Genomic DNA, 26,181 nt, shown 5'->3' with positions numbered 1-26,181 from the left:
CATACGTCACAAAGTAATACTACATGACGTCATACGCCATAAAGTAACACAATATTACGATATTCGTACTAATGTAATACCACATGACCTCATATGTTATAACGTAATGCTCCATAACGTCATACGCTATAACGTAATACAACATAACGTCATACATCATAAAGTAACACTATATAACGTTATACGGAATAACGTAATACTACATACCGTCATACGTTATAACGTAATACTACATGACGTCATACGTCATAAAGTAACACAATATAACGTTATTCGCAATAACGTAACACCACATGACGTCATACGTTGTATCGCAATACTACATAACGTCATAAGTTATAACGCAAAACTACATGACGTCATACGTTATAAGCTAATACTGCATAACGTCATACGTTATATCGTAATAATACATAACGTCATACGTTGTAACCTAATACTACATGACGTCATACGTCATAAAGTAACACAATATAACGTTATTCGTAATAAAGTATTACCACATGACGTCATACGTTATAACGTAATACTCCATAACATCATACGTTATAACGCAAAACTACATGACGTCATACGTTATATCGTAATAATACATAACGTCATACGTTATATCGTAATAATACATAACGTCATACGTTGTAACCTAATACAACATGACGTCATACGTCATAAAGTAATACTACATGACGTCATACGTCATAAAGTAATACTACATGACGTCATACGTCATAAAGTAACACAATATTACGATATTTGTAATAACGTAATACCACATGACATCATACGTTATAACGTAATACTCCATAAAGTCATACGTTATAACGTAATGCTACATGACATGATACGTTATAACGTAATACGACATAACGTTGTGCGTTATATCGTAATTCTATATAACGTTGTACGTTATATCGTAATACTACATGACGTCATATGTTATATCGTAATAATACATAACGTCCTACGTTATAACGTAATACTAAACGACGTCATACTTTATAACGTAACACTATATAACGTTATACGGAATAACGTAGTACTACATACCGTCATACGTCACAAAGTAATACTACATGACGTCATACGCCATAAAGTAACACAATATTACGATATTCGTACTAATGTAATACCACATGACCTCATATGTTATAACGTAATGCTCCATAACGTCATACGCTATAACGTAATACAACATAACGTCATACATCATAAAGTAACACTATATAACGTTATACGGAATAACGCAATACTACATACCGTCATACGTTAAAACGTAATACTACATGACGTCATACGTCATAAAGTGACACAATATAACGTTATTCGCAATAACGTAATAGCACATGACGTCATACGTTATATCGTAATACTACATAACGTCATACGTTATAACGCAAAACTACATGACGTCATACGTTATAACCTAATACTGCATAACGTCATACGTTATATCGTAATAATACATAACGTCATACGTTGTAACCTAATACTACAGGACGTCATACGTCATAAAGTAACACAATATAACGTTATTCGTAATAAAGTATTACCACATGACGTCATACGTTATAACGTAATACTCCATAACATCATACGTTATAACGTAAAACAACGTACAGTCATACGTTATAACGCAAAACTACATGACGTCATACGTTATAACCCAATTCTGCATAACGTATTACGTTATATCGTAATAATACATAACGTCATACGTTATAACGTAATACTACACGACGTCATACGTTATAACGTAACACTACATAACGTCATACGTCATAAAGTAACACAGTACAACGTTATTCGTAATACCGTAATGCTACATAACGTCATACATTATAAACAAATGTTACATCACGTCATACTACATAAGTCATACTACATAAAGTAACACAATATAACGTTATTCGTAATAACGTAATACCACATGACGTCATACGCTATAAGGTAATACAACATAACGTCATACTTCTTAAAGTAACACTATATAACGTTATTCGCAATAACGTAACACCACATGACGTCATACGTTATATCGTAATACTACATAACGTCATACGTTATAACGCAAAACTACATGACGTCATACGTTATAACCTAATACTGCATAACGTCATACGTTATATCGTAATAATACATAACGTCATACGTTGCAACCTAATACTACATGTCGTCATACGTCATAAAGTAACACAATATAACGTTATTCGCAATTACATAACACCACATGACGTCATACGTTATATCGTAATACTACATAAAGTCATACGTTATATCGTAATAGTACATAACGTCATACGTTATATCGTAATAATACATAACGTCATACGTTGTAACCTAATACTACATGACGTCATACGTCATAAAGTAACACGATATAACGTTATACGGAATAACGTAATACTACATACCGTCATACGTTATAACGTAATACTACATGACGTCATACGTCATAAAGTAACACAATATAACGTTATTCGTAATAACGTAATAGCACATGACGTCATACGTTATATCGTAATACTACATAACGTCATACGTTATAACGCAAAACTACATGACGTCATACGTTATAACCTAATACTGCATAACGTCATACGTTATATCGTAATAATACATAACGTCATACGTTGTAACCTAATACTACAGGACGTCATACGTCATAAAGTAACACAATATAACGTTATTCGTAATAAAGTATTACCACATGACGTCATACGTTATAACGTAATACTCCATAACATCATACGTTATAACGTAAAACAACGTACAGTCATACGTTATAACGCAAAACTACATGACGTCATACGTTATAACCCAATTCTGCATAACGTATTACGTTATATCGTAATAATACATAACGTCATACGTTATAACGTAATACTACACGACGTCATACGTTATAACGTAACACTACATAACGTCATACGTTATAAAGTAACACAGTACAACGTTATTCGTAATACCGTAATGCTACATAACGTCATACATTATAAACAAATGTTACATCACGTCATACTACATAAGTCATACTACATAAAGTAACACAATATAACGTTATTCGTAATAACGTAATACCACATGACGTCATACGCTATAAGGTAATACAACATAACGTCATACTTCTTAAAGTAACACTATATAACGTTATTCGCAATAACGTAACACCACATGACGTCATACGTTGTATCGTAATACTACATAACGTCATACGTTATAACGCAAAACTACATGACGTCATACGTTATAACCTAATACTGCATAACGTCATACGTTATATCGTAATAATACATAACGTCATACGTTGCAACCTAATACTACATGTCGTCATACGTCATAAAGTAACACAATATAACGTTATTCGCAATTACATAACACCACATGACGTCATACGTTATATCGTAATACTACATAAAGTCATACGTTATATCGTAATAGTACATAACGTCATACGTTATATCGTAATAATACATAACGTCATACGTTGTAACCTAATACTACATGACGTCATACGTCATAAAGTAACACGATATAACGTTATACGGAATAACGTAATACTACATACCGTCATACGTTATAACGTAATACTACATGACGTCATACGTCATAAAGTAACACAATATAACGTTATTCGTAATAACGTAATAGCACATGACGTCATACGTTATATCGTAATACTACATAACGTCATACGTTATAACGCAAAACTACATGACGTCATACGTTATAACCTAATACTGCATAACGTCATACGTTATATCGTAATAATACATAACGTCATACGTTGTAACCTAATACTACAGGACGTCATACGTCATAAAGTAACACAATATAACGTTATTCGTAATAAAGTATTACCACATGACGTCATACGTTATAACGTAATACTCCATAACATCATACGTTATAACGTAAAACAACGTACAGTCATACGTTATAACGCAAAACTACATGACGTCATACGTTATAACCCAATTCTGCATAACGTATTACGTTATATCGTAATAATACATAACGTCATACGTTATAACGTAATACTACACGACGTCATACGTTATAACGTAACACTACATAACGTCATACGTTATAAAGTAACACAGTACAACGTTATTCGTAATACCGTAATGCTACATAACGTCATACATTATAAACAAATGTTACATCACGTCATACTACATAAGTCATACTACATAAAGTAACACAATATAACGTTATTCGTAATAACGTAATACCACATGACGTCATACGCTATAAGGTAATACAACATAACGTCATACTTCTTAAAGTAACACTATATAACGTTATTCGCAATAACGTAACACCACATGACGTCATACGTTGTATCGTAATACTACATAACGTCATACGTTATAACGCAAAACTACATGACGTCATACGTTATAACCTAATACTGCATAACGTCATACGTTATATCGTAATAATACATAACGTCATACGTTGCAACCTAATACTACATGTCGTCATACGTCATAAAGTAACACAATATAACGTTATTCGCAATTACATAACACCACATGACGTCATACGTTATATCGTAATACTACATAAAGTCATACGTTATATCGTAATAGTACATAACGTCATACGTTATATCGTAATAATACATAACGTCATACGTTGTAACCTAATACTACATGACGTCATACGTCATAAAGTAACACGATATAACGTTATACGGAATAACGTAATACTACATACCGTCATACGTTATAACGTAATACTACATGACGTCATACGTCATAAAGTAACACAATATAACGTTATTCGTAATAACGTAATAGCACATGACGTCATACGTTATATCGTAATACTACATAACGTCATACGTTATAACGCAAAACTACATGACGTCATACGTTATAACATAATACTGCATAACGTCATACGTTATATCGTAATAATACATAACGTCATACGTTGTAACCTAATACTACAGGACGTCATACGTCATAAAGTAACACAATATAACGTTATTCGTAATAAAGTATTACCACATGACGTCATACGTTATAACGTAATACTCCATAACATCATACGTTATAACGTAAAACAACGTACAGTCATACGTTATAACGCAAAACTACATGACGTCATACGTTATAACCCAATTCTGCATAACGTATTACGTTATATCGTAATAATACATAACGTCATACGTTATAACGTAATACTACACGACGTCATACGTTATAACGTAACACTACATAACGTCATACGTTATAAAGTAACACAGTACAACGTTATTCGTAATACCGTAATGCTACATAACGTCATACATTATAAACAAATGTTACATCACGTCATACTACATAAGTCATACTACATAAAGTAACACAATATAACGTTATTCGTAATAACGTAATACCACATGACGTCATACGCTATAAGGTAATACAACATAACGTCATACTTCTTAAAGTAACACTATATAACGTTATTCGCAATAACGTAACACCACATGACGTCATACGTTGTATCGTAATACTACATAACGTCATACGTTATAACGCAAAACTACATGACGTCATACGTTATAACCTAATACTGCATAACGTCATACGTTATATCGTAATAATACATAACGTCATACGTTGCAACCTAATACTACATGTCGTCATACGTCATAAAGTAACACAATATAACGTTATTCGCAATTACATAACACCACATGACGTCATACGTTATATCGTAATACTACATAAAGTCATACGTTATATCGTAATAGTACATAACGTCATACGTTATATCGTAATAATACATAACGTCATACGTTGTAACCTAATACTACATGACGTCATACGTCATAAAGTAACACGATATAACGTTATACGGAATAACGTAATACTACATACCGTCATACGTTATAACGTAATACTACATGACGTCATACGTCATAAAGTAACACAATATAACGTTATTCGTAATAACGTAATAGCACATGACGTCATACGTTATATCGTAATACTACATAACGTCATACGTTATAACGCAAAACTACATGACGTCATACGTTATAACCTAATACTGCATAACGTCATACGTTATATCGTAATAATACATAACGTCATACGTTGTAACCTAATACTACAGGACGTCATACGTCATAAAGTAACACAATATAACGTTATTCGTAATAAAGTATTACCACATGACGTCATACGTTATAACGTAATACTCCATAACATCATACGTTATAACGTAAAACTACGTACAGTCATACGTTATAACGCAAAACTACATGACGTCATACGTTATAACCCAATTCTGCATAACGTATTACGTTATATCGTAATAATACATAACGTCATACGTTATAACGTAATACTACACGACGTCATACGTTATAACGTAACACTACATAACGTCATACGTTATAAAGTAACACAGTACAACGTTATTCGTAATACCGTAATGCTACATAACGTCATACATTATAAACAAATGTTACATCACGTCATACTACATAAGTCATACTACATAAAGTAACACAATATAACGTTATTCGTAATAACGTAATACCACATGACGTCATACGCTATAAGGTAATACAACATAACGTCATACTTCTTAAAGTAACACTATATAACGTTATTCGCAATAACGTAACACCACATGACGTCATACGTTGTATCGTAATACTACATAACGTCATACGTTATAACGCAAAACTACATGACGTCATACGTTATAACCTAATACTGCATAACGTCATACGTTATATCGTAATAATACATAACGTCATACGTTGCAACCTAATACTACATGTCGTCATACGTCATAAAGTAACACAATATAACGTTATTCGCAATTACATAACACCACATGACGTCATACGTTATATCGTAATACTACATAAAGTCATACGTTATATCGTAATAGTACATAACGTCATACGTTATATCGTAATAATACATAACGTCATACGTTGTAACCTAATACTACATGACGTCATACGTCATAAAGTAACACGATATAACGTTATACGGAATAACGTAATACTACATACCGTCATACGTTATAACGTAATACTACATGACGTCATACGTCATAAAGTAACACAATATAACGTTATTCGTAATAACGTAATAGCACATGACGTCATACGTTATATCGTAATACTACATAACGTCATACGTTATAACGCAAAACTACATGACGTCATACGTTATAACCTAATACTGCATAACGTCATACGTTATATCGTAATAATACATAACGTCATACGTTGTAACCTAATACTACAGGACGTCATACGTCATAAAGTAACACAATATAACGTTATTCGTAATAAAGTATTACCACATGACGTCATACGTTATAACGTAATACTCCATAACATCATACGTTATAACGTAAAACAACGTACAGTCATACGTTATAACGCAAAACTACATGACGTCATACGTTATAACCCAATTCTGCATAACGTATTACGTTATATCGTAATAATACATAACGTCATACGTTATAACGTAATACTACACGACGTCATACGTTATAACGTAACACTACATAACGTCATACGTTATAAAGTAACACAGTACAACGTTATTCGTAATACCGTAATGCTACATAACGTCATACATTATAAACAAATGTTACATCACGTCATACTACATAAGTCATACTACATAAAGTAACACAATATAACGTTATTCGTAATAACGTAATACCACATGACGTCATACGCTATAAGGTAATACAACATAACGTCATACTTCTTAAAGTAACACTATATAACGTTATTCGCAATAACGTAACACCACATGACGTCATACGTTGTATCGTAATACTACATAACGTCATACGTTATAACGCAAAACTACATGACGTCATACGTTATAACCTAATACTGCATAACGTCATACGTTATATCGTAATAATACATAACGTCATACGTTGCAACCTAATACTACATGTCGTCATACGTCATAAAGTAACACAATATAACGTTATTCGGAATTACATAACACCACATGACGTCATACGTTATATCGTAATACTACATAAAGTCATACGTTATATCGTAATAGTACATAACGTCATACGTTATATCGTAATAATACATAACGTCATACGTTGTAACCTAATACTACATGACGTCATACGTCATAAAGTAACACGATATAACGTTATACGGAATAACGTAATACTACATACCGTCATACGTTATAACGTAATACTACATGACGTCATACGTCATAAAGTAACACAATATAACGTTATTCGCAATAACCTAACACTACATACCGTCATACGTTATAACGTAATACTACATGACGCCATACGTCATAAAGTAACACAATATAACGTTATTCGCAATAACGTAATACCACATGACGTCATACGTTATATCGTAATACTACATAACGCCATACGTTATAACGTAATACTACATGACGTCATACGTTATAAAGTAACACAATATAACGTTGTTCGTAATAACGTAATACCACATCACGTCATACGTTATAACGTAATACTACATGACGTCATACTTTATAACGTAACACTATATAACGTTATACGGAATAACGTAATACTACATGACGTCATACGTTATAAAGTAACACAATATAACGTTATTCGTAATAACGTAATACCACATCACGTCATACGTTATAACGTAATACTACATGACGTCATACGTTATATCGTAATACTACATAACGTCATACGTTATAACGCAAAACTACATGACGTCATACGTTATAACCTTATACTACATGACGTCATACGTTATATCGTAATAATACATAACGTCATACGTTGTAACCTAATACTACATGACGTCATACGTCATAAAGTAACACGATATAACGTTATACGGAATAACGTAATACTACATACCGTCATACGTCACAAAGTAATACTACATGACGTCATACGTCATAAAGAAACACAATATTACGATATTCGTAATAACGTAATACCACATGACATCATACGTTATAACGTAATACTCCATAACGTCATACGTTATAACGTAATACAACATGACGTCATACGTCATAAAGTAACACAATATAACGTTATTCGTAATAAAGTATTACCACATGACGTCATACGTTATAACGTAATACTCCATAACATCATACGTTATAACGTAATACTACGTAAAGTCATACGTTATAACGCAAAACTACATGACGTCATACGTTATAAGCTAATACTGCATAACGTCATACGTTATATCGTAATAATACATAACGTCATACGTTGTAACCTAATACTACATGACGTCATACGTCATAAAGTAACACAATATAACGTTATTCGTAATAAAGTATTACCACATGACGTCATACGTTATAACGTAATACTCCATAACATCATACGTTATAACGTAATACTACGTAAAGTCATACGTTATAACGCAAAACTACATGACGTCATACGTTATAACCCAATTCTGCATAACGTATTACGTTATATCGTAATAATACATAACGTCATACGTTATAACGTAATACTACACGCCGTCATACGTTATAAAGTAACACAGTACAACGTTATTCGTTATACCGTAATGCTACATAACGTCATACATTATAAAGAAATGCTACATCACGTCATACTACATAAGTCATACTACATAAAGTAACACAATATAACGTTATTCGTAATAACGTAATACCACATGACGTCATACGTCATAAAGTAATACTACATGACGTCATACGTCATAAAGTAACACAATATTACGATATTCGTACTAATGTAATACCACATGACCTCATACGTTATAACGCAATGCTCCATATCGTCATACGCTATAACGTAATACAACATAACGTCATACTTCTTAAAGTAACACTATATAACGTTATTCGCAATAACGTAATACCACATGACATCATACGTTATAACGTAATACTCCATAAAGTCATACGTTTTAACGTAATGCTACATGACATGATACGTTATAACGTAATACGACATAACGTTGTGCGTTATATCGTAATTCTATATAACGTTGTACGTTATATCGTAATACTACATGACGTCATATGTTATAACGTAATGCCACATGACGGCATACGTTATAACGCAAAACTACATGACGTCATACGTTATAACATAATACTGCATAACGTCATACGTTATATCGTAATAATACATAACGTCATACGTTGTAACCTAATACAACATGACGTCATACGTCATAAAGTAATACTACATGACGTCATACGTCATAAAGTAACACAATATAACGTTATTCGTAATAACGTAATACCACATGACCTCATACGTTATAACGTAATACTCCATAACGTCATACGTTATAACGTAATACAACATGACGTCATACGTCATAAAGTAATACTACATGACGTCATACGTCATAAAGTAACACAATATTACGATATTTGTAATAACGTAATACCACATGACATCATACGTTATAACGTAATACTCCATAAAGTCATACGTTATAACGTAATGCTACATGACATGATACGTTATAACGTAATACGACATAACGTTGTGCGTTATATCGTAATTCTATATAACGTTGTACGATATATCGTAATACTACATGACGTCATATGTTATAACGTAATGCTACATGACGGCATACGTTATAACGTAATACTACATGACGTCATACGTTATATCGTAATAATACATAACGTCATATGTTATATCGTAATAGTACATAACGTCATACGTTGTAACCTAATTCTATATGAGGTCATACGTCATGAAGTAATACTACATGACGTCATACGTCATAAAGTAACACAATATAACGTTATTCGTAATAACGTAATACCACATGACCTCATACGTTATAACGTAATACTCCATAACGTCATACGTTATAACGTAATACTACATGACATGATACGTTATAACGTAATACGACATAACGTTGTGCGTTATATCGTAATTCTATATAACGTTGTACGTTATATCGTATTACTACATGACGTCATATGTTATAACGTAATACTACATGACGGCATACGTTATGACGTAATACTACATGACATGATACGTTATAACGTAATACTACATGACGTCATACGTTATATCGTAATAATACATAACGTCATACGTTGTAACCTAATACTACATGACGTCATACGTCATAAAGTAACACAATATAACGTTATTCGTAATAACGTAATACCACATGACCTCATACGTTATAACGTAATACTCCATAACGTCATACGTTATAACGTAATACTACATGACATGATACGTTATAACGTAATACGACATAACGTTGTACGTTATATCGTAATACTACATGACGTCATACGTTATAACGTAATACTACATGACGTCATACGTTATATCGTAATAATACATAACGTCCTACGTTATAACGTAATACTAAACGACGTCATACTTTATAACGTAACACTATATAACGTTATACGGAATAACGTAATACTACATGCCGTCATACGTCACAAAGTAATACTACATGACGTCATACGCCGTAAAGTAACACAATATTACGATATTCGTACTAATGTAATACCACATGACCTCATATGTTATAACGTAATGCTCCATAACGTCATACGCTATAACGTAATACAACATAACGTCATACATCATAAAGTAACACTATATAACGTTATACGGAATAACGTAATACTACATACCGTCATACGTTATAACGTAATACTACATGACGTCATACGTCATAAAGTAACACAATATAACGTTATTCGCAATAACGTAACACCACATGACGTCATACGTTGTATCGCAATACTACATAACGTCATAAGTTATAACGCAAAACTACATGACGTCATACGTTATAAGCTAATACTGCATAACGTCATACGTTATATCGTAATAATACATAACGTCATACGTTGTAACCTAATACTACATGACGTCATACGTCATAAAGTAACACAATATAACGTTATTCGTAATAAAGTATTACCATATGACGTCATACGTTATAACGTAATACTCCATAACATCATACGTTATAACGCAAAACTACATGACGTCATACGTTATATCGTAATAATACATAACGTCATACGTTATAACGTAATACTACACGACGTCATACTTTATAATGTAACACTATATAACGTTATACGGAATAACGCAATACTACATACCGTCATACGTTAAAACGTAATACTACATGACGTCATACGTCATAAAGTGACACAATATAACGTTATTCGCAATAACGTAATAGCACATGACGTCATACGTTATATCGTAATACTACATAACGTCATACGTTATAACGCAAAACTACATGACGTCATACGTTATAACCTAATACTGCATAACGTCATACGTTATATCGTAATAATACATAACGTCATACGTTGTAACCTAATACTACAGGACGTCATACGTCATAAAGTAACACAATATAACGTTATTCGTAATAAAGTATTACCACATGACGTCATACGTTATAACGTAATACTCCATAACATCATACGTTATAACGTAAAACTACGTAAAGTCATATGTTATAACGCAAAACTACATGACGTCATACGTTATAACCCAATTCTGCATAACGTATTACGTTATATCGTAATAATACATAACGTCATACGTTATAACGTAATACTACACGACGTCATACGTTATAGCGTAACACTACATAACGTCATACGTCATAAAGTAACACAGTACAACGTTATTCGTAATACCGTAATGCTACATAACGTCATACATTATAAACAAATGTTACATCACGTCATACTACATAAGTCATACTACATAAAGTAACACAATATAACGTTATTCGTAATAACGTAATACCACATGACGTCATACGCTATAAGGTAATACAACATAACGTCATACTTCTTAAAGTAACACTATATAACGTTATTCGCAATAACGTAACACCACATGACGTCATACGTTGTATCGTAATACTACATAACGTCATACGTTATAACGCAAAACTACATGACGTCATACGTTATAACCTAATACTGCATAACGTCATACGTTATATCGTAATAATACATAACGTCATACGTTGCAACCTAATACTACATGTCGTCATACGTCATAAAGTAACACAATATAACGTTATTCGCAATTACATAACACCACATGACGTCATACGTTATATCGTAATACTACATAAAGTCATACGTTATATCGTAATAATACATAACGTCATACGTTATATCGTAATAATGCATAACGTCATACGTTGTAACCTAATACTACATGACGTCATACGTCATAAAGTAACACGATATAACGTTATACGGAATAACGTAATACTACATACCGTCATACGTTATAACGTAATACTACATGACGTCATACGTCATAAAGTAACACAATATAACGTTATTCGCAATAACCTAACACTACATACCGTCATACGTTATAACGTAATACTACATGACGCCATACGTCATAAAGTAACACAATATAACGTTATTCGCAATAACGTAATACCACATGACGTCATACGTTATATCGTAATACTACATAACGCCATACGTTATAACGTAATACTACATGACGTCATACGTTATAAAGTAACACAATATAACGTTATTCGTAATAACGTAATACCACATCACGTCATACGTTATAACGTAATACTACATGACGTCATACGTTATATCGTAATACTACATAACGTCAGACGTTATAACGCAAAACTACATGACGTCATACGTTATAACCTTATACTACATGACGTCATACGTTATATCGTAATAATACATAACGTCATACGTTGTAACCTAATACTCCATGTCGTCATACGTCATAAAGTAATACTACATGACGTCATACGTCATAAAGTAACACAATATAACGTTATTCGCAATAACGTAATACCACATGACATCATACGTTATAACGTAATACTCCATAAAGTCATACGTTATAACGTAATGCTACATGACATGATACGTTATAACGTAATACGACATAACGTTGTGCGTTATATCGTAATTCTATATAACGTTGTACGTTATATCGTAATACTACATGACGTCATATGTTATAACGTAATGCTACATGACGGCATACGTTATAACGCAAAACTACATGACGTCATACGTTATAACATAATACTGCATAACGTCATACGTTATATCGTAATAATACATAACGTCATACGTTATATCGTAATAATACATAACGTCATACGTTGTAACCTAATACAACATGACGTCATACGTCATAAAGTAATACTACATGACGTCATACGTCATAAAGTAACACAATATAACGTTATTCGTAATAACGTAATACCACATGACCTCATACGTTATAACGTAATACTCCATAACGTCATACGTTATAACGTAATACAACATGACGTCATACGTCATAAAGTAATACTACATGACGTCATACGTCATAAAGTAACACAATATTACGATATTTGTAATAACGTAATACCACATGACATCATACGTTATAACGTAATACTCCATAAAGTCATACGTTATAACGTAATGCTACATGACATGATACGTTATAACGTAATACGACATAACGTTGTGCGTTATATCGTAATTCTATATAACGTTGTACGTTATATCGTAATACTACATGACGTCATATGTTATAACGTAATGCTACATGACGGCATACGTTATAACGTAATACTACATGACGTCATACGTTATATCGTAATAATACATAACGTCATAGGTTATATCGTAATAGTACATAACGTCATACGTTGTAACCTAATTCTATATGAGGTCATACGTCATGAAGTAATACTACATGACGTCATACGTCATAAAGTAACACAATATAACGTTATTCGTAATAACGTAATACCACATGACCTCATACGTTATAACGTAATACTCCATAACGTCATACGTTATAACGTAATACTACATGACATGATACGTTATAACGTAATACGACATAACGTTGTGCGTTATATCGTAATTCTATATAACGTTGTACGTTATATCGTATTACTACATGACGTCATATGTTATAACGTAATACTACATGACGGCATACGTTATGACGTAATACTACATGACATGATACGTTATAACGTAATACTACATGACGTCATACGTTATATCGTAATAATACATAACGTCATACGTTGTAACCTAATACTACATGACGTCATACGTCATAAAGTAACACAATATAACGTTATTCGTAATAACGTAATACCACATGACCTCATACGTTATAACGTAATACTCCATAACGTCATACGTTATAACGTAATACTACATGACATGATACGTTATAACGTAATACGACATAACGTTGTACGTTATATCGTAATACTACATGACGTCATACGTTATAACGTAATACTACATGACGTCATACGTTATATCGTAATAATACATAACGTCCTACGTTATAACGTAATACTAAACGACGTCATACTTTATAACGTAACACTATATAACGTTATACGGAATAACGTAATACTACATACCGTCATACGTCACAAAGTAATACTACATGACGTCATACGCCATAAAGTAACACAATATTACGATATTCGTACTAATGTAATACCACATGACCTCATATGTTATAACGTAATGCTCCATAACGTCATACGCTATAACGTAATACAACATAACGTCATACATCATAAAGTAACACTATATAACGTTATACGGAATAACGTAATACTACATACCGTCATACGTTATAACGTAATACTACATGACGTCATACGTCATAAAGTAACACAATATAACGTTATTCGCAATAACGTAACACCACATGACGTCATACGTTGTATCGCAATACTACATAACGTCATAAGTTATAACGCAAAACTACATGACGTCATACGTTATAAGCTAATACTGCATAACGTCATACGTTATATCGTAATAATACATAACGTCATACGTTGTAACCTAATACTACATGACGTCATACGTCATAAAGTAACACAATATAACGTTATTCGTAATAAAGTATTACCATATGACGTCATACGTTATCACGTAATACTCCATAACATCATACGTTATAACGCAAAACTACATGACGTCATACGTTATATCGTAATAATACATAACGTCATACGTTATAACGTAATACTACACGACGTCATACTTTATAATGTAACACTATATAACGTTATACGGAATAACGCAATACTACATACCGTCATACGTTAAAACGTAATACTACATGACGTCATACGTCATAAAGTGACACAATATAACGTTATTCGCAATAACGTAATAGCACATGACGTCATACGTTATATCGTAATACTACATAACGTCATACGTTATAACGCAAAACTACATGACGTCATACGTTATAACCTAATACTGCATAACGTCATACGTTATATCGTAATAATACATAACGCCATACGTTGTAACCTAATACTACAGGACGTCATACGTCATAAAGTAACACAATATAACGTTATTCGTAATAAAGTATTACCACATGACGTCATACGTTATAACGTAATACTCCATAACATCATACGTTATAACGTAATAATACATAACGTCATACGTTATATCGTAACAATACATAACGTCATACGTTATAACGTAATACTACACGACGTCATACTTTATAATGTAACACTATATAACATTATACGGAATAACGCAATACTACATACCGTCATACGTTAAAACGTAATACTACATCACGTCATACGTCATAAAGTGACACAATATAACGTTATTCGCAATAACGTAATAGCACATGACGTCATACGTTATATCGTAATACTACATAACGTCATACGTTATAACGCAAAACTACATGACGTCATACGTTATAACCTAATACTGCATAACGTCATACGTTATATCGTAATAATACATAACGTCATACGTTGTAACCTAATACTACAGGACGTCATACGTCATAAAGTAACACAATATAACGTTATTCGTAATAAAGTATTACCACATGACGTCATACGTTATAACGTAATACTCCATAACATCATACGTTATAACGTAAAACTACGTAAAGTCATACGTTATAACGCAAAACTACATGACGTCATACGTTATAACCCAATTCTGCATAACGTATTACGTTATATCGTAATAATACATAACGTCATACGTTATAACGTAATACTACACGACGTCATACGTTATAACGTAACACTACATAACGTCATACGTTATAAAGTAACACAGTACAACGTTATTCGTAATACCGTAATGCTACATAACGTCATACATTATAAACAAATGTTACATCACGTCATACTACATAAGTCATACTACATAAAGTAACACAATATAACGTTATTCGTAATAACGTAATACCACATGACGTCATACGCTATAAGGTAATACAACATAACGTCATACTTCTTAAAGTAACACTATATAACGTTATTCGCAATAACGTAACACCACATGACGTCATACGTTGTATCGTAATACTACATAACGTCATACGTTATAACGCAAAACTACATGACGTCATACGTTATAACCTAATACTGCATAACGTCATACGTTATATCGTAATAATACATACAATAATACAATAATACAACGTCATACGTTGCAACCTAATACTACATGTCGTCATACGTCATAAAGTAACACAATATAACGTTATTCGCAATTACATAACACCACATGACGTCATACGTTATATCGTAATACTACATAAAGTCATACGTTATATCGTAATAATACATAACGTCATAAGTTATATCGTAATAATACATAACGTCATACGTTGTAACCTAATACTACATGACGTCATACGTCATAAAGTAACACAATATAACGTTATTCGTAATAACGTAATACCACATGACCTCATACGTTATAACGTAATACTCCATAACGTCATACGTTATAACGTAATACTACATGACATGATACGTTATAACGTAATACGACATAACGTTGTACGTTATATCGTAATACTACATGACGTCATACGTTATAACGCAAAACTACATGACGTCATACGTTATAAGCTAATACTGCATAACGTCATACGTTATATCGTAATAATACATAACGTCATACGTTGTAACCTAATACTACATGACGTCATACGTCATAAAGTAACACAATATAACGTTATTCGTAATAAAGTATTACCACATGACGTCATACGTTATAACGTAATACTCCATAACATCATACGTTATAACGTAATACTACGTAAAGTCATACGTTATAACGCAAAACTACATGACGTCATACGTTATAACCCAATTCTGCATAACGTATTACGTTATATCGTAATAATACATAACGTCATACGTTATAACGTAATACCACATGACATCATACGTTATAACGTAATACTCCATAAAGTCATACGTTATAACGTAATACTACACGACGTCATACTTTATAACGTAACACTATATAACGTTATACGGAATAACGTAATACTACATACCGTCATACGTTATAACGTAATACTACATGACGTCATACGTCATAAAGTAACACAATATAACGTTATTCGCAATAACGTAACGCCACATGACGTCATACGTTATAACGTAATACTACACGACGTCATACGTTATAACGTAACACTACATAACGTCATACGTTATAAAGTAACACAGTACAACGTTATTCGTAATACCGTAATGCTACATAACGTCATACATTATAAACAAATGTTACATCACGTCATACTACATAAGTCATACTACATAAAGTAACACAATATAACGTTATTCGCAATAACCTAACACTACATACCGTCATACGTTATAACGTAATACTACATGACGCCATACGTCATAAAGTAACACAATATAACGTTATTCGCAATAACGTAATACCACATGACGTCATACGTTATATAGTAATACTACATAACGCCATACGTTATAACGTAATACTACATGACGTCATACGTTATAAAGTAACACAATATAACGTTATTCGTAATAACGTAATACCACATCACGTCATACGTTATAACGTAATACTACATGACGTCATACGTTATAAAGTAACACAATATAACGTTATTCGTAATAACGTAATACCACATCACGTCATACGTTATAACGTAATACTACATGACGTCATACGTTATAAAGTAACACAATATAACGTTATTCGTAATAACGTAATACCACATCACGTCATACGTTATAACGTAATACTACATGACGTCATACGTTATATCGTAATACTACATAACGTCATACGTTATAACGCAAAACTACATGACGTCATACGTTATAACCTTATACTACATGACGTCATACGTTATATCGTAATAATACATAACGTCATACGTTGTAACCTAATACTACATGTCGTCATACGTCATAAAGTAATACTACATGACGTCATACGTCACAAAGTAATACTACATGACGTCATACAGCATAAAGAAACACAATATTACGATATTCGTAATAACGTAATACCACATGACATCATACGTTATAACGTAATACTCCATAAAGTCATACGTTATAACGTAATACTACACGACGTCATACTTTATAACGTAACACTATATAACGTTATACGGAATAACGTAATACTACAAACCGTCATACGTCATAAAGTAATACTACATGACGTCATACGTCATAAAGTAACACAATATTACGATATTCGTACTAATGTAATACCACATGACCTCATACGTTATAACGTAATGCTCCATAACGTCATACGCTATAACGTAATACAACATAACGTCATACTTCATAAAGTAACACTATATAACGTTATACGGAATAACGTAATACTACATACCGTCATACGTTATAACGTAATACTACATGACGTCATACGTCATAAAGTAACACAATATAACGTTATTCGTAATAAAGTATTACCACATGACGTCATACGTTATAACGTAATACTCCATAACATCATACGTTATAACGTAATACTACGTAAAGTCATACGTTATAACGCAAAACTACATGACGTCATACGTTATAACCCAATTCTGCATAACGTATTACGTTATATCGTAATAATACATAACGTCATACGTTATAACGTAATACCACATGACATCATACGTTATAACGTAATACTCCATAAAGTCATACGTTATAACGTAATACTACACGACGTCATACTTTATAACGTAACACTATATAACGTTATACGGAATAACGTAATACTACATACCGTCATACGTTATAACGTAATACTACATGACGTCATACGTCATAAAGTAACACAATATAACGTTATTCGCAATAACGTAACGCCACATGACGTCATACGTTGTATCGTAATACTACATAACGTCATACGTTATAACGTAATACTACATGACATGATACGTTATAACGTAATACGACATAACGTTGTGCGTTATATCGTAATTCTATATAACGTTGTACGTTATATCGTATTACTACATGACGTCATATGTAATAACGTAATACTACATGACGGCATACGTTATGACGTAATACTACATGACATGATACGTTATAACGTAATACTACATGACGTCATACGTTATATCGTAATAATACATAACGTCATACGTTGTAACCTAATACTACATGACGTCATACGTCATAAAGTAACACAATATAACGTTATTCGTAATAACGTAATACCACATGACCTCATACGTTATAACGTAATACTACATAACGTCATACGTTATAACGTAATACTACATGACGTCATACGTTATAACGTAATACGACATAACGTTGTACGTTATATCGTAATACTACATGACGTCATACGTTATAACGTAATACTACATGACGTCATACGTTATATCGTAATAATACATAACGTCCTACGTTATAACGTAATACTAAACGACGTCATACTTTATAACGTAACACTATATAACGTTATACGGAATAACGTAGTACTACATACCGTCATACGTCACAAAGTAATACTACATGACGTCATACGCCATAAAGTAACACAATATTACGATATTCGCACTAATGTAATACCACATGACCTCATATGTTATAACGTAATGCTCCATAACGTCATACGCTATAACGTAATACAACATAACGTCATACATCATAAAGTAACACTATATAACGTTATACGGAATAACGTAATACTACATACCGTCATACGTTATAACGTAATACTACATGACGTCATACGTCATAAAGTAACACAATATAACGTTATTCGCAATAACGTAACACCACATGACGTCATACGTTGTATCGCAATACTACATAACGTCATAAGTTATAACGCAAAACTACATGACGTCATACGTTATAAGCTAATACTGCATAACGTCATACGTTATATCGTAATAATACATAACGTCATACGTTGTAACCTAATACTACATGACGTCATACGTCATAAAGTAACACAATATAACGTTATTCGTAATAAAGTATTACCACATGACGTCATACGTTATAACGTAATACTCCATAACATCATACGTTATAACGCAAAACTACATGACGTCATACGTTATATCGTAATAATACATAACGTCATACGTTATAACGTAATACTACACGACGTCATACTTTATAATGTAACACTATATAACGTTATACGGAATAACGCAATACTACATACCGTCATACGTTAAAACGTAATACTACATGACGTCATACGTCATAAAGTGACACAATATAACGTTATTCGCAATAACGTAATAGCACATGACGTCATACGTTATATCGTAATACTACATAACGTCATACGTTATAACGCAAAACTACATGACGTCATACGTTATAACCTAATACTGCATAACGTCATACGTTATATCGTAATAATACATAACGTCATACGTTGTAACCTAATACTACAGGACGTCATACGTCATAAAGTAACACAATATAACGTTATTCGTAATAAAGTATTACCACATGACGTCATACGTTATAACGTAAAACTACGTAAAGTCATACGTTATAACGCAAAACTACATGACGTCATACGTTATAACCCAATTCTGCATAACGTATTACGTTATATCGTAATAATACATAACGTCATACGTTATAACGTAATACTACACGACGTCATACGTTATAACGTAACACTACATAACGTCATACGTTATAAAGTAACACAGTACAACGTTATTCGTAATACCGTAATGCTACATAACGTCATACATTATAAACAAATGTTACATCACGTCATACTACATAAGTCATACTACATAAAGTAACACAATATAACGTTATTCGCAATAACCTAACACTACATACCGTCATACGTTATAACGTAATACTACATGACGCCATACGTCATAAAGTAACACAATATAACGTTATTCGCAATAACGTAATACCACATGACGTCATACGTTATATAGTAATACTACATAACGCCATACGTTATAACGTAATACTACATGACGTCATACGTTATAAAGTAACACAATATAACGTTATTCGTAATAACGTAATACCACATCACGTCATACGTTATAACGTAATACTACATGACGTCATACGTTATAAAGTAACACAATATAACGTTATTCGTAATAACGTAATACCACATCACGTCATACGTTATAACGTAATACTACATGACGTCATACGTTATAAAGTAACACAATATAACGTTATTCGTAATAACGTAATACCACATCACGTCATACGTTATAACGTAATACTACATGACGTCATACGTTATATCGTAATACTACATAACGTCATACGTTATAACGCAAAACTACATGACGTCATACGTTATAACCTTATACTACATGACGTCATACGTTATATCGTAATAATACATAACGTCATACGTTGTAACCTAATACTACATGTCGTCATACGTCATAAAGTAATACTACATGACGTCATACGTCACAAAGTAATACTACATGACGTCATACGTCATAAAGAAACACAATATTACGATATTCGTAATAACGTAATACCACATGACATCATACGTTATAACGTAATACTCCATAAAGTCATACGTTATAACGTAATACTACACGACGTCATACTTTATAACGTAACACTATATAACGTTATACAGAATAACGTAATACTACATACCGTCATACGTCATAAAGTAATACTACATGACGTCATACGACATAAAGTAACACAATATTACGATATTCGTACTAATGTAATACCACATGACCTCATACGTTATAACGTAATGCTCCATAACGTCATACGCTATAACGTAATACAACATAACGTCATACTTCATAAAGTAACACTATATAACGTTATACGGAATAACGTAATACTACATACCGTCATACGTTATAACGTAATACTACATGACGTCATACGTCATAAAGTAACACAATATAACGTTATTCGCAATAACGTAACACCACATGACGTCATACGTTGTATCGTAATACTACATAACGTCATAAGTTATAACGCAAAACTACATGACGTCATACGTTATAACCTAATACTGCATAACGTCATACGTTATATCGTAATAATACATAACGTCATACGTTGTAACCTAATACTACATGACGCCATACGTCATAAAGTAACACAATATAACGTTATTCGTAATAACGTAATACCACATGACCTCATACGTTATAACGTAATACTCCATAGCGTCATACGTTATAACGTAATACTACATGACATGATACGTTATAACGTAATACGACATAACGTTGTGCGTTATATCGTAATTCTATATAACGTTGTAAGTTATATCGTATTACTACATGACGTCATATGTTATAACGTAATACTACATGACGGCATACGTTATGACGTAATACTACATGACATGATACGTTATAACGTAATACTACATGACGTCATACGTTATATCGTAATAATACATAACGTCATACGTTGTAACCTAATACTACATGACGTCATACGTCATAAAGTAACACAATATAACGTTATTCGTAATAACGTAATACAACATGACCTCATACGTTATAACGTAATACTCCATAACGTCATACGTTATAACGTAATACTACATGACATGATACGTTATAACGTAATACGACATAACGTTGTACGTTATATCGTAATACTACATGACATGATACGTTATAACGCAAAACTACATGACGTCATACGTTATAACCCAATTCTGCATAACGTATTACGTTATATCGTAATAATACATAACGTCATACGTTATAACGTAATACTACACGACGTCATACGTTATAACGTAACACTACATAACGTCATACGTTATAAAGTAACACAGTACAACGTTATTCGTAATACCGTAATGCTACATAACGTCATGCATTATAAAGAAATGTTACATCACGTCATACTACATAAGTCATACTACATAAAGTAACACAATATAACGTTATTCGTAATAACGTAATACCACATGACGTCATACGCTATAAGGTAATACAACATAACGTCATACTTCTTAAAGTAACACTATATAACGTTATTCGCAATAACGTAACACCACATGACGTCATACGTTGTATCGTAATACTACATAACGTCATACGTTATAACGCAAAACTACATGACGTCATACGTTATAACCTAATACTGCATAACGTCATACGTTATATCGTAATAATACATAACGTCATACGTTGCAACCTAATACCACATGTCGTCATACGTCATAAAGTAACACAATATAACGTTATTCGCAATTACATAACACCACATGACGTCATACGTTATATCGTAATACTACATAACGTCATACGTTATATCGTAATAATACATAACGTCATACGTTATATCGTAATAATACATAACGTCATACGTTGTAACCTAATACTACATGAGGTCATACGTCATAAAGTAATACTACATGACGTCATACGTCATAAAGTAACACAATATAACGTTATTCGTAATAACGTAATACCACATGACCTCATACGTTATAACGTAATACTCCATAACGTCATACGTTATAACGTAATACTACATGACATGATACGTTATAACGTAATACGACATAACGTTGTTCGTTATATCGTAATTCTATATAACGTTGTACGTTATATCGTAATACTACATGACGTCATATGTTATAACGTAATACTACATGACGGCATACGTTATTACGTAATACTACATGACGTCATACGTTATATCGTAATAATACATAACGTCATACGTTATATCGTAATAATACATAACGTCATACGTTGTAACCTAATACTACATGACGTCATACGTCATAAAGTAACACAATATAACGTTATTCGTAATAACGTAATACTACATGACCTCATACGTTATAACGTAATACTCCATAACGTCATACGTTATAACGTAATACTACATGACATGATACGTTATAACGTAATACGACATAACGTTGTGCGTTATATCGTAATTCTATATAACGTTGTACGTTATATCGTAATACTACATGACGTCATATGTTATAACGTAATACTACATGACGGCATACGTTATTACGTAATACTACATGACGTCATACGTTATATCGTAATAATACATAACGTCATACGTTATATCGTAATAATACATACCGTCATACGTTATAACGTAATACTACATGACGTCATACGTCATAAAGTAACACAATATAACGTTATTCGCAATAACGTAACACTACATACCGTCATACGTTATAACGTAATACTACATGACGCCATACGTCATAAAGTAACACAATATAACGTTATTCGCAATAACGTAATACCACATGACGTCATACGTTATATCGTAATACTACATAACGCCATACGTTATAACGTAATACTACATGACGTCATACGTTATAAAGTAACACAATATAACGTTATTCGTTATAACGTAATACCACATCACGTCATACGTTATAACGTAATACTACATGACGTCATACTTTATAACGTAACACTATATAACGTTATACGGAATAACGTAATACTACATTACGTCATACGTTATAAAGTAACACAATATAACGTTATTCGTAATAACGTAATACCACATCACGTCATACGTTATAACGTAATACTACATGACGTCATACGTTATATCGTAATACTACATAACGTCATACGTTATAACGCAAAACTACATGACGTCATACGTTATAACCTTATACTGCATAACGTCATACGTTATATCGTAATAATACATAACGTCATACGTTGTAACCTAATACTACATGTCGTCATACGTCATAAAGTAACACAATATAACGTTATTCGTAATAAAGTATTACCACATGACGTCATACGTTATAACGTAAAACTCCATAACATCGTACGTTATAACGTAATACTACGTAACGTCATACGTTATAACCC

Source organism: Bombus terrestris, unplaced genomic scaffold (genome assembly GCF_910591885.1).
Source record: "Bombus terrestris unplaced genomic scaffold, iyBomTerr1.2, whole genome shotgun sequence".
Taxonomy (NCBI): domain Eukaryota; kingdom Metazoa; phylum Arthropoda; class Insecta; order Hymenoptera; family Apidae; genus Bombus; species Bombus terrestris.
This window is presented reverse-complemented; position numbering follows the sequence as displayed.